Here is a 14,124-nt window from a genome sequence, read left to right on the forward strand (position 1 = left end):
AACCTAACACACCATAAAACAAAATTAGTTTAAAAACGATTCACTACTCTCTAATTGGTTGATTGACATAAGGGGTTGGAATTCATGTTAACAAATTTAACACTTGAAGTACCATGAATAATCATTTTAAACATATTAGCACATGCTTTTCTACTTAACATAGACATCAAAATTACATATAAATAGTCATTGGAAAAAGCAATACTGTCCATATGATTTCAAAGGTTTCAACAAAATATAAATGAACAGCATCCCCCAAAACAGAGTTTGTCCCTAAACATATTTTAATAAATTGCTTACCAAGAGAGGTAGGAATATAATACTATTCCCTTTCTATTGTACCTAACATTATATGGTAGCAAAAATATATATATTTATAATTAGAACAACACATTCTGTATGTAAAGGAGTGATTAGAGAAAAGTTCCTTAATTATATATATAAATGCATACGATTCCCAATTTACACACCGGATGAGTGACTGTTCTCCAGCGGATGACATCGGCAGAAGGGTGAGTGATATGTTACACCCTATTCCGCTATAGTGGATGCTCTTGGTCTAGTTTGCTTTGGGGGGTGTAGTGCTCCACATCATATTGAGAGATTTATTCCGCTATATTGACTGCAAAGTGTTAACCAAGTTATGATATCTTCTGTGATAACATTGACAGCTTGGGAAGTTCTCTGTTGCTAAAAACTATACTGAGTATTTCACAAACTGGGACGCTATGGAACCCTCAAAGCCTGCATCAGTAACCAAAAAGCCCCCCACTGATTGTAATAAAATAAAACACAAACACTCCCTTATTTACTGCACGTAATTAAACTTCATATTATAAAATATTTGAGCATTCAACAAGCGCACGATCACTGGAAAATAGGTTTGTTGTATGTGGTTGTGCAATAAAGCTACTTTTGTTTTTAATGTGACTTTAGTGGGCAGCTGCTTTAATGATAAGTCTCTATCTTACTTAGAGTTTCCATGTGTCTAATATATAACCGGGGGCGGCTCACAGCACGCAGTGCAATAGCTGGTGAAGCTACCTCCCTAAAATTAGTTTTTGCAGGTTGGGATGTCTGGGAAAGTGTTAAAGGTACAGTAAAGGCAAAATGACATTGTCATGGATCAGACAGCTGTAATAAACTTTACTATTTGCTTTGTTCTCTTGGTATCCTTTGTTAGGTTAGAAACAGTAATGCACTTCAGGGCTGAACACATCCATGAGCCAATGACAAGAGACATGTTCAGCCAGCTCCCACCAATGCACTTCTGCTCCTGTCTACCTAGACATGCTTTTCAACAAAGGATACCAAGAAAACAAAGCCATTTTAGCATATTAATGTATAAGTCTGTTTCCATTTTTGCTTGAGTTTTTTTATTATTTAAAAAGCACAGACATGAGGAACAATACAAATATTAGACAGTCGCACTCAAAGCTAGTTGCTGAGCACGCGCACTAGTTGTTGATCACGCGCACTAGTTGCTGAGCACGCGCACTAGTTGCTGAGCACGCGCACTAGTTGCTGATCACACGCACTAGTTGCTGAGCACGCGCACTAGTTGCTGATCACACGCACTAGTTGCTGAGCACGCGCACTAGTTGCTGATCACACGCACTAGTTGCTGAGCACACGCACTAGTTGCTGAGCACACACACTAGTTGCTGAGCACGCGCACTAGTTGCTGATCACACGCACTAGTTGCTGAGCACACGCACTAGTTGCTGATCACACGCACTAGTTGCTGATCACACGCACTAGTTGCTGATCACACGCACTAGTTGCTGAGCACACGCACTAGTTGTTGAGCACGCGCACTAGTTGCTGATCACACGCACTAGTTGCTGATCACACGCACTAGTTACTGATCACACGCACTAGTTGCTGATCACACGCACTAGTTGTTGATCACACTCACTAGTTGTTGATCACACGCACTAGTTGCTGAGCACACGCACTAGTTGCTGATCACACGCACTAGTTGCTGATCACACGCACTAGTTGTTGATCACACGCACTAGTTGTTGATCACACGCACTAGTTGTTGATCACACGCACTAGTTGTTGATCACACGCACTAGTTGTTGATCACACGCACTAGTTGTTGAGCACACGCACTAGTTGCTGATCACACGCACTAGTTGCTGAGCACACGCACTAGTTGCTGATCACACACACTAGTTGTTGATCACACGCACTAGTTGTTGATCACACGCACTAGTTGTTGATCACACGCACTAGTTGTTGATCACACGCACTAGTTGCTGAGCACACGCACTAGTTGCTGAGCACACGCACTAGTTGCTGAGCACGCGCACTAGTTGCTGATCACGCGCACTAGTTGTTGATCACACGCACTAGTTGTTGATCACACGCACTAGTTGTTGAGCACACGCACTAGTTGCTGATCACACGCACTAGTTGCTGAGCACACGCACTAGTTGCTGATCACACACACTAGTTGCTGAGCACACGCACTAGTTGCTGAGCACGCGCACTAGTTGCTGATCACACGCACTAGTTGTTGAGCACACGCACTAGTTGCTGATCACACGCACTAGTTGCTGATCACACGCACTAGTTGCTGATCACACGCACTAGTTGTTGAGCACACGCACTAGTTGCTGATCACACGCACTAGTTGCTGATCACACACACTAGTTGTTGAGCACACGCACTAGTTGCTGAGCACACACACTAGTTGCTGAGCACACGCACTAGTTGCTGATCACACACACTAGTTGCTGATCACACGCACTAGTTGCTGATCACACGCACTAGTTGTTGAGCACACGCACTAGTTGTTGATCACACGCACTAGTTGCTGAGCACACGCACTAGTTGTTGAGCACACGCACTAGTTGTTGATCACACGCACTAGTTACTGATCACACACACTAGTTGCTGATCACACGCACTAGTTGCTGAGCACACGCACTAGTTGCTGATCACACGCACTAGTTGTTGAGCACGCGCGCTAGTTGCTGATCACACGCACTAGTTGCTGATCACACGCACTAGTTGTTGATCACACGCACTAGTTACTGATCACACGCACTAGTTGTTGATCACACGCACTAGTTGTTGAGCACACGCACTAGTTGCTGATCACACGCACTAGTTGCTGATCACACGCACTAGTTGTTGAGCACACGCACTAGTTGCTGAGCACACACACTAGTTGCTGATCACACACACTAGTTGCTGATCACACGCACTAGTTGCTGATCACACGCACTAGTTGCTGATCACACTCACTAGTTGTTGAGCACACGCACTAGTTACTGATCACACGCACTAGTTGCTGATCACACGCACTAGTTGCTGATCACACGCACTAGTTGCTGATCACACGCACTAGTTGTTGAGCACACGCACTAGTTGCTGAGCACACACACTAGTTGCTGATCACACACACTAGTTGCTGATCACACGCACTAGTTGCTGATCACACGCACTAGTTGCTGATCACACGCACTAGTTGTTGAGCACACGCACTAGTTGTTGATCACACGCACTAGTTGTTGAGCACACGCACTAGTTGCTGATCACACGCACTAGTTGTTGATCACACGCACTAGTTGCTGAGCACACGCACTAGTTGTTGAGCACACGCACTAGTTGTTGATCACACGCACTAGTTGCTGAGCACGCGCACTAGTTGTTGAGCACGCGCACTAGTTGTTGATCACACGCACTAGTTGCTGATCACACTCACTAGTTGCTGATCACACGCACTAGTTGTTGATCACACGCACTAGTTACTGATCACACGCACTAGTTGCTGATCACACGCACTAGTTACTGATCACACGCACTAGTTGTTGATCACACGCACTAGTTGCTGATCACACTCACTAGTTGCTGATCACACGCACTAGTTGTTGATCACACGCACTAGTTGCTGATCACACGCACTAGTTGTTGATCACGCGCACTAGTTACTGATCACACGCACTAGTTGTTGAGCACACGCACTAGTTACTGATCACACGCACTAGTTGTTGAGCACACGCACTAGTTGCTGATCACACGCACTAGTTACTGATCACACGCACTAGTTGTTGAGCACACGCACTAGTTACTGATCACACGCACTAGTTGCTGATCACACGCACTAGTTACTGATCACACGCACTAGTTGCTGATCACACGCACTAGTTGCTGATCACACGCACTAGTTGCTGATCACACGCACTAGTTGCTGATCACACTCACTAGTTGCTGATCACACGCACTAGTTGTTGATCACACGCACTAGTTGCTGATCACACGCACTAGTTGCTGATCACACTCACTAGTTGCTGATCACACGCACTAGTTGTTGATCACACGCACTAGTTGCTGAGCACACGCACTAGTTACTGATCACACGCACTAGTTGCTGATCACACGCACTAGTTGCTGATCACACTCACTAGTTGCTGATCACACGCACTAGTTGCTGAGCACGCGCACTAGTTACTGATCACACGCACTAGTTGCTGATCACACGCACTAGTTGTTGAGCACACGCACTAGTTGTTGAGCACACGCACTAGTTGCTGAGCATGCGCACTAGTTGTTGAGCACACGCACTAGTTGCTGAGCACGCGCACTAGTTGTTGAGCATGCGCACTAGTTGCTGAGCACGCGCACTAGTTGCTGAGCACGCGCACTAGTTGCTGAGCACGCGCACTAGTTGCTGAGCACACGCACTAGTTGCTGAGCACGCGCACTAGTTGTTGAGCACGCGCACTAGTTGCTGAGCACGCGCACTAGTTGCTGAGCACGCGCACTAGTTGCTGAGCACGCGCACTAGTTGTTGAGCACGCGCGCTAGTTGCTGATCGCGCGCTAGTTGCTGAGCGCGCGCGCTAGTTGCTGATCACGCGCGCTAGTTGCTGATCACGCGCGCTAGTTGCTGAGCATGCGCACTAGTTGCTGATCACGCGCGCTAGTTGCTGAGCATGCGCACTAGTTCCTGAGCATGCGCACTAGTTGCTTACCTGCAGATGTGCTGAAAACGCAGTGGGAAGCAAACCGTATATCATGCACATTAAATAACCCATAGTATTTTCAAAATACATTTATTATGTAAAAGTTAAATGAAAGTCATTTAATGGTTGTGGTTAAATTATACTGCAGTATTTTGTTGTGATTGGGTAAAGGGGAAGTAATGCTCTGCAGTTATATTACTGTGTCCCTGCGGCTCCAACGTGGCCTCAGTGATGTTTTCTGTTCAGAAATGTCACAGGTGCTTTGGTACAAGCTTGTGTTAACCCCTTGGATGCCAGAGTAGGCCAAAAACCTGAGCTGTAACCCTAAGTACCACAATATTACAACAGTCGCTATTACGATTGACGTCCCATACATTAAGATTGTGATCTGGTTCAGGGATCTTCTGTACATGATGATACAAAAGGAATGCATATGACTGGAGTGCTCCGAGGCTGTAAGGTGCTTGATAGTGTTGGGGTGAATAGGATAGCTGTTGGCGAGCAGTTAATAAGTAAGATGCGGTAAGTGGGCAGAGAGGTAGATATATAAATGGGTGCAGGCAGGAAGTGTTTGACTACCCTTTTTTGTATCCCCCCCCCCCCCCCCAACATAGGCACGGTAAGAGATGAGGAAGAAATTCAATTCGGAGAGGTCACAGAGGAGAAAAGGAAAGAGCAGAAGTGACACGGTTAAGAGCAGGATGCTGACTATTTGGTCAGATCGGCATAAGACCACCCATGTGCTCTTCAGGATTTTAGTAGCTGCAGCTGGTGGTTAGCAGGTGACAAAATATGGTCTACGCTAACCAGGAGCAAATTCTTTCAAATAGATGTGCAGCTGGTTTAGTTTTTCAAGATTGATGGTGATTGTGGTGAAATTGGGGTCTGGCTCGTAGGCGGGGCATTGAGGGGGCAGGGGGATCCCGCGGCATACTCAGTTTAGGGTCGTGATTCGGTGGTCTAGCTGCTGGGCAGGCTATGCTGTAGATTCTCTTTTTCCCCTCTTGCCACGCCACAGGGTCTGGTGGTCCTTCCCTGATACGTGAGATCCAAGTTCATGTTCAAATGCCGGTGCATTTTTATCTAATTAGTTGGGTTATTGAAATTATATTGATTGCTCTAATTTTAACATTTCTGCCATAAAGGCAAAATCTTGTTAAAACAAATAAAATTGACCTTTCCATTATTTGGTAAAGAACTTAACGTTGTTGTGTATTTCAAGGGTATAGAAATAAGTAGGTAATGTAAGTGTGGTATTGGGTGGGGTTATCAGTATATTGTAAGCAGACTAGAGCATGTATAGCCAGACACTTGCTACCTATATACACTTCTATGTCCCAACGTGACGCTCCATAACCTCCCACCAGTAGAACGTTTATCCTGAAGACTTTTTACTGGAAATGTTCTGTTGTTTTATATTAGATTGTTTATCTTTTTACTACACCTAATGACACTATAAAGGCACAAAGCAATGTTATAATCAGTAGCCACTGGTCTGAACGTATGGCGCTGCGATTCATTAACCTATTGCTTAATGGAGACGGAGGGAGGAATGCTTGCAGTATGTTAAGCTTTCGATTAGTCCTTTCCCAGAAGACAGTCATGCCTATATGAGGAATTTCACTTTTCCCCAAAGGAACATTTACTACTACACTCAATTGTGGCTTCTATACAATGGGCCCACAGGGATCATTATTCCTTAATGTTGAATGTTAAAGGGGAAGCTATAAATACTACAGTGGTTATTCAGCTACAATCTGTCATTGATTTCTGTGGGAGATTTAGGATGAAAACAAATCCACTGCCTGTTGCAGACTTTATAGATATTGGATTGAAAATAATGTAAAATACAGTTAGATACTTAGCAGTGTGACCATAGGATTCCTCCTGTCACTTCTGTAGGATTCAGCAGCTGTCACAGAAGCAGGTAAGGCTCCTAATTGTCACTCATTACAAGAGGAACAGTCATGTTCTGCTTTAAATGGGTTACAGCGCATACAAGCAATTTATTTTCTTGTTCTATATAAAAGAGGATATTTGAATGTGAAATTCTATTGTTGTTTGTACAATTGATGCTCCTTCACTCAGAAAAACACAATTTTATTTTCATGTGTATGGGGCGTGTCACTGACCACCAATAGAGGTGCAGGTGTTTTGCTTATCAGCCAATAATCTTCTGTCCCACAGACCAATTGTGTACTGCTCTAATTAAAGGGAGAGGAAAGTCTAAAGTAAACTTGCATGATTTGAATAGAGCGTGTAATTGTAAGATTTCACTTGTTATGACAATAGCCTGTCAGCTGGATAGATATATTACTGCTCATTTAGGGGGAGGGGGGTCAACAAGGGGATACCCTGACCCCATGGTTCCATCAGGTGATCCATGATAGCTGACATCCATGTATGTGCTGGTAACTGCCCCTCCCCTGTATCTCTGTGTGATGTAGGGGGTATGTGCTGGTAACTGCCCCTCCCCTGTATCTCTGTGTGATGTAGGGGGTATGTGCTGGTAACTGCCCCTCCCCTGTATCTCTGTGTGATGTAGGGGGTCTGTGCTGTGTAACTGCCCATCCCCTGTATCTCTGTATGATGTAGGGGGTATGTGCTGTGTAACTGCCCCTCTCCTGTATCTCTATGTGATGTAGGGGGTATGTGCTGTGTAACTGCCCCTCTCCTGTAACTCTATGTGATGTAGGGTGTATGTGCTGTGTAACTGCCCCTCTCCTGTATCTCTATGTGATGGAGGGGGTATGTGCTGTGTAACTGCCTCTATCCTGTATCTCTATGTGATGTAGGGGGTATGTGCTGTGTAACTGCCCCTCTCCTAGGGGTATGTGCTGTGTAACTGCCCCTCTCCTGGGGGTATGTGCTGTGTAACTGCCCCTCTCCTGGGGGTATGTGCTGTGTAACTGCCTCTATCCTGTATCTCTATGTGATGTAGGAGGTATGTGCTTTTTAACTGCCCCTCTCCTCTATCTCTATGTGATGTAGGGGGTATGTGCTGTGTAGCTGCCCCTCCCCTGTATCTCTATGTGATGTAGGGGGTATGTGCTGTGTAACTGCCTGTATCTCTGTGTGATGTAGGGGGTATGTGCTGTGTAACTGCCCCTCTCCTAGGGGTATGTGCTGTGTAACTGCCCCTCTCCTGGGGGTATGTGCTGTGTAACTGCCCCTCTCCTGGGGGTATGTGCTGTGTAACTGCCTCTATCCTGTATCTCTATGTGATGTAGGAGGTATGTGCTTTTTAACTGCCCCTCTCCTCTATCTCTATGTGATGTAGGGGGTATGTGCTGTGTAGCTGCCCCTCCCCTATATCTCTATGTGATGTAGGGGGTATGTGCTGTGTAACTGCCTCTATCCTGTATCTCTATGTGATGTAGGGGGTATGTGTGGTTTAACTGCCTCTATCCTATATCTCTGTGTGATGTAGGGGGTGTGTACTGTGTAACTGCCCCTCTCCTGTATTTCTATGTGATGTAGGGGGTATGTGCGGTGTAACTGCCCCTCTCCTGTATCTCTCTGATGTAGGGGGTATGTGCGGTGTAACTGCCTCTATCCTGTATCTCTGTGTGATGTAGGGGGTATGTGTGGTGTAACTGCCCCTCTCCTGTATCTCTGTGATGTAGGGGGTATGTGCGGTGTAACTGCCTCTATCCTGTATCTCTATGTGATGTAGGGGGTATGTACTGTGTAACTGCCCCTCTCCTGTATCTCTATGTGATGTAGGGGGTATGTGCTGTGTAACTGCCCCTCTCCTGTATCTCTATGTGATGTAGGGGGTATGTGCTGTGTAACTGCCCTTCTCCTGTATCTCTGTGTGATATAGGGGGTATGTACTGTGTAACTGCCTCTATCCTGTATCTCTATGTGATGTAGGGGGTATGTGCGGTGTAACTGCCTCTATCCTGTATCTCTGTGTGATGTAGGGGGTATGTACTGTGTAACTGCCCCTCTCCTGTATATCTGTGATGTAGGGGGTATGTGCGGTGTAACTGCCTCTATCCTGTATCTCTATGTGATGTAGGGGGTATGTGCGGTGTAACTGCCCCTCTCCTGTATTTCTATGTGATGTTGGGGGTATGTGCGGTGTAACTGCCTCTATCCTGTATCTCTGTGTGATGTAGGGGGTATGTACTGTGTAACTGCCCCTCTCCTGTATTTCTATGTGATGTTGGGGGTATGTGCTGTGTAACTGCCCCTCCCTTGTATCTCTATGTGATGTAGGGGGTATGTGCGGTGTAACTGCCCCTCTCCTGTATCTCTGTGATGTAGGGGGTATGTGCGGTGTAACTGCCTCTATCCTGTATCTCTATGTGATGTAGGGGGTATGTGCTGTGTAACTGCCTCTATCCTGTATCTCTGTGTGATGTAGGAGGTATGTACTGTGTAACTGCCCCTCTCCTGTATTTCTATGTGATGTGGGGGGTATGTGCTGTGTAACTGCCCCTCCCTTGTATCTCTATGGGATGTAGGGGTATGTACTGTGTAACTGCCTCTATCCTGTATCTCTATGTGATGTAGGGGTATGTGCGGTGTAACTGCCTCTCTCCTGTATCTCTATGTGATGTGGGGGGTATGTGCTGTGTAACTGCCCCTCTCCTGTATCTCTATGTGATGGAGGGGGTATGTGCTGTGTAACTGCCCCTCTCCTGGGGGTATGTGCTGTGTAACTGCCCCTCTCCTGGGGGTATGTGCTGTGTAACTGCCCCTCCCTTGTATCTCTATGTGATGTAGGGGTATGTGCTGTGTAACTGCCCCTCTCCTGTATCTCTATGTGATGTAGGGGGTATGTGCTGTGTAACTGCCCCTCTCCTGTATCTCTGTGTGATGTAGGGGGTATGTGCTGTGTAACTGCCCCTCTCCTGTATCTCTATGTGATGTAGGGGGTATGTACTGTGTAACTGCCCCTCTCCTGTATCTCTGTGTGATGTAGGGGGTATGTGCGGTGTAACTGCCTCTATCCTGTATCTCTGTGTGATGTAGGCGGTATGTGCGGTTTAATTGCCTCTATCCTGTATCTCTCTGTGATGTAGGGGGTATGTGCGGTGTAACTGCCTCTATCCTGTATCTCTCTGTGATGTAGGGGGTATGTGCGGTGTAACTGCCTCTATCCTGTATCTCTGTGTGATGTAGGGGGTATGTGCGGTGTAACTGCCTCTATCCTGTATCTCTGTGTGATGTAGGGGGTATGTGCGGTGTAACTGCCTCTATCCTGTATCTCTGTGTGATGTAGGGGGTATGTGCGGTGTAACTGCCTCTATCCTGTATCTCTGTGTGATGTAGGGGGTATGTGCGGTGTAACTGCCTCTATCCTGTATCTCTGTGTGATGTAGGGGGTATGTGCAGTGTAACTGCCTCTATCCTGTATCTCTGTGTGATGTAGGAGGTATGTACTGTGTAACTGCCTCTATCCTGTATCTCTGTGTGATGTGGGGGGTATGTGCGGTGTAACTGCCTCTATCCTGTATCTCTATGTGATGTAGGGGGTATGTGCGGTGTAACTGCCTCTATCCTGTATCTCTGTGTGATGTAGGGGGTATGTGCGGTGTAACTGCCTCTATCCTGTATCTCTGTGTGATGTAGGGGGTATGTGCGGTGTAACTGCCTCTATCCTGTATCTCTGTGTGATGTAGGGGGTATGTGCGGTGTAACTGCCTCTATCCTGTATCTCTGTGTGATGTAGGGGGTATGTGCGGTGTAACTGCCTCTATCCTGTATCTCTGTGTGATGTAGGAGGTATCAGAGAGAGAATTATTAAAGCGCCAAAAGACAAAGGCCGGGTCTAAGTTAAAAATATGTCATTTATTTAACACAGTATAATTATAAGAAACAATAAAATATACCTAGAGTACATAAAAAGATATAATCATGGATCCAAGATTTTACAATAAGTAGATATAGGTTAAAATAAAAATATACAAAACTTGACTAGATCAGTAATTTGGACTGTCTGAGAATTGAAATGTACAGGCAGTGTGTCTGCTGAGGGGTAGAGCCGTGGCTTGGGTGACTGTCAAAAGGTAAATTGACAGTGCTAAAGGTGGTGAAATAAAGTGGTGAAGGCTTGTGTTACAAATGTGGTGAAGGCTTGTGTTTCAAATTATTGTGGAAAATAGTGCAAACTCCATTAACAAAAAAACATAGTATAAACAGTGTGAAATCAACAACCAATCTCTGCAATGGTGTGGTGTGAGCAAGCAATAAGCAAGCAAAAATTGAAAAAAAGAATGGAAAAAATGAAAAAAATGATGAAAATGAAAAAATCCTGGATATAGTGAACAGTCAAACAACAATAATAAGGAATGTCAGAATAAACAAATGTACTTGTATGTCCCAAAAAGATTCAGTAGTATTCCTCCTAGTGCTATTTCTCCCAAATGTGAGGTGCAGGTAGAATTTGTTTATTCTGACATTCCTTATTATTGTTGTTTGACTGTTCACTTTATCCAGGATTTTTTCATTTTCATCATTTTTTTCATTTTTTCCATTCTTTTTTTCAATTTTTGCTTGCTTATTGCTTGCTCACACCACACCATTGCAGAGATTGGTTGTTGATTTCACACTGTTTATACGATGTTTTTTTGTTAATGGAGTTTGCACTATTTTCCACAATAATTTGAAACACAAGCCTTCACCACATTTGTAACACAAGGCTTCACCACTTTATTTCACCACCTTTAGCACTGTCAATTTACCTTTTGACAGTCACCCAAGCCACGGCTCTACCCCTCAGCAGACACACTGCCTGTACAATTCAATTCTCAGACAGTCCAAATTACTGATCTAGTCAAGTTTTGTATATTTTGATTTTAACCTATATCTACTTATTGTAAAATCTTGGATCCATGATTATATCTTTTTATGTACTCTAGGTATATTTTATTGTTTCTTATAATTATACTGTGTTAAATAAATGACATATTTTTAACTTAGACCCGGCCTTTGTCTTTTGGCGCTTTAATAATTCTCTCTCTGATTATCCACTTCCTTGACCGCTAGGGGTCAATTTATTAAAGCTAAGGGTCCCTCTAGCAATAGGCGCTTAGTGTCAACCCCAATTGATGTAGGAGGTATGTACTGTGTAACTGCCCCTCTCCTGTATCTCTGTGTGATGTGGGGGGTATGTGCGGTGTAACTGCCTCTATCCTGTATCTCTATGTGATGTAGGGGGTATGTACTGTGTAACTGCCTCTATCCTGTATCTCTGTGTGATGTAGGGGGTATGTGCGGTGTAACTGCCCCTCCCTTGTATCTCTATGTGATGTAGGGGGTATGTGCGGTGTAACTGCCTCTATCCTGTATCTCTGTGTGATGTAGGGGGTATGTACTGTGTAACTGCCCCTCTCCTGTATCTCTGTGTGATGTGGGGGGTATGTGCGGTGTAACTGCCCCTCCCTTGTATCTCTATGTGATGTAGGGGTATGTGCTGTGAGGATAGTTGTGCTGGTCACACAACTGGCATTAAGAACACGCCTCTTGCCTTGGTCACTTCCTTATTGTGTGACATCATCAAGCAGATACATCACTCAGACAAGACTTGATTGAATGTGGTGATATATTAAGGCCTTTTTATCAAATGTCTGTCGGACCTGATCCGACAGTGCGGATCAGGTCCGACAGACATCGCTGAATGGGGAGAGCAATGCTCTTGTGAGCTGCTGGTGCAACGCCGCCCCCTGTAGACTCGCGGCCAATGGGCCGCCAGCAGAGAGGTGTCAATCAACTCGATCGTACTTGATTCGGTTGAATTGTGGTGATCTCTGTCCGCCTGCTCAGAGCAGGCGAACAGGGTTATGGAGCAGCGGTCTTTAGACCGCTGCTTCATAACTGCTGTTTCTGGCAAGTCTGAAGACTCGCCAGAAACACGGGCCCTCAAGCTCCGTTATGCAGCTCAGTACAAAGGATATACTACCCTGATTTCACCTACACAGTTGATTTAAAGCTAAATCATGTCTGGGTTTAGCTGTTTCCCATGCTCAGATAAAGCCTTTACTTATGATTATACCACTGGGCTGATATACTACACGGATTGCACATGAGAAGCAATAAGGTGAATATTGGTGCACACACTGGTTATTGTGCGGATTCCTTAGGATTCAGGAGCAATCTGTATGACATTTTATTGTCCCTTCCAGCTGATGGAATTAAGAACTTGTTCTCTTTCATGTCACAGAATATCTATGTCAGAGAGATTTCTGTTTCATCACAAAGTAATAAATAACTAAGGATCCGCCATGCTCCTCTATTGTGCAGTCCGTATCCACTGCGACTCTTTTTGTTCTATAAATGGGTTAAAGCCATCCTGGAATACTATACCGTCTTTGTATCATTAGCTAAATAAGTATAGACAGCCCCGATTTCCGTAATCATCTGAATTAGATTACAAATGTATTAAATCAATATTAAATGCAGCCCTGCGCTTCTCAGAATTTATTAATACAGCGTAATGAATGTTTTCATTCTAAAAGCCCTTTTTATATTTAGCTACTCAAATTGCAACAGGTCACATCAATTCCACATCAGGTCTTTTACTAGGAAACCACAGATTAGCAAAAGTGCTGAAGACAAATATTCAGAACGTTGTATAGAGAGTGGGTCAATAATAATGATTTAAATGAAAAGCCTGAAACCTCCTTTTTAACTTCACAAACCTCAGTTCTAAAATGCCAATTATTACAAATAATTGAAGCTTTTCAGTTCTTCTAGACCCATGAGATCGAGCAGTGACAGCTATAAATGCATATGTGTATCTGTCTTACGCTGATTTCTTTTTATCTTATCTAGACCCATCAGATAGAGCAGTGACAGCTATAAATACATATGTGTATCTGTCTTACGCTGGTTTCTTTTTAGCTTATCTAGACCCATCAGATCGAGCAGTGACAGCTATAAATACATATGTGTATCTGTCTTACACTGGTTTCTTTTTAGCTTATCTAGTCCCATCAGATAGAGCAGTGACAGCTATAAATACATATGTGTATCTGTCTTACGCTGATTTCTTTTTAGCTCTTCTAGACCCATGAGATCGAGCAGTGTCAGCTATAAATACATATGTGTATCTGTCTTACGCTGGTTTCTTTTTAGCTTATCTAGACCCATCAGATTGAGCAGTGACAGCTATAAATACATATGTGTATCTGTCT

General features: G+C 44.5%; 1 protein-coding gene across 1 annotated transcript in view; it reads left to right on the forward strand.

The window, feature by feature from the left end:
- Positions 1-14,124, forward strand: part of HOATZ (HOATZ cilia and flagella associated protein) — a 141,825-nt gene that overhangs the window by 17,667 nt on the left and 110,034 nt on the right. The window lies entirely within an intron of this gene.

This window comes from Bombina bombina, chromosome 8 (genome assembly GCF_027579735.1).
Source record: "Bombina bombina isolate aBomBom1 chromosome 8, aBomBom1.pri, whole genome shotgun sequence".
In the NCBI taxonomy this organism is placed as follows: Eukaryota; Metazoa; Chordata; class Amphibia; order Anura; family Bombinatoridae; genus Bombina; species Bombina bombina.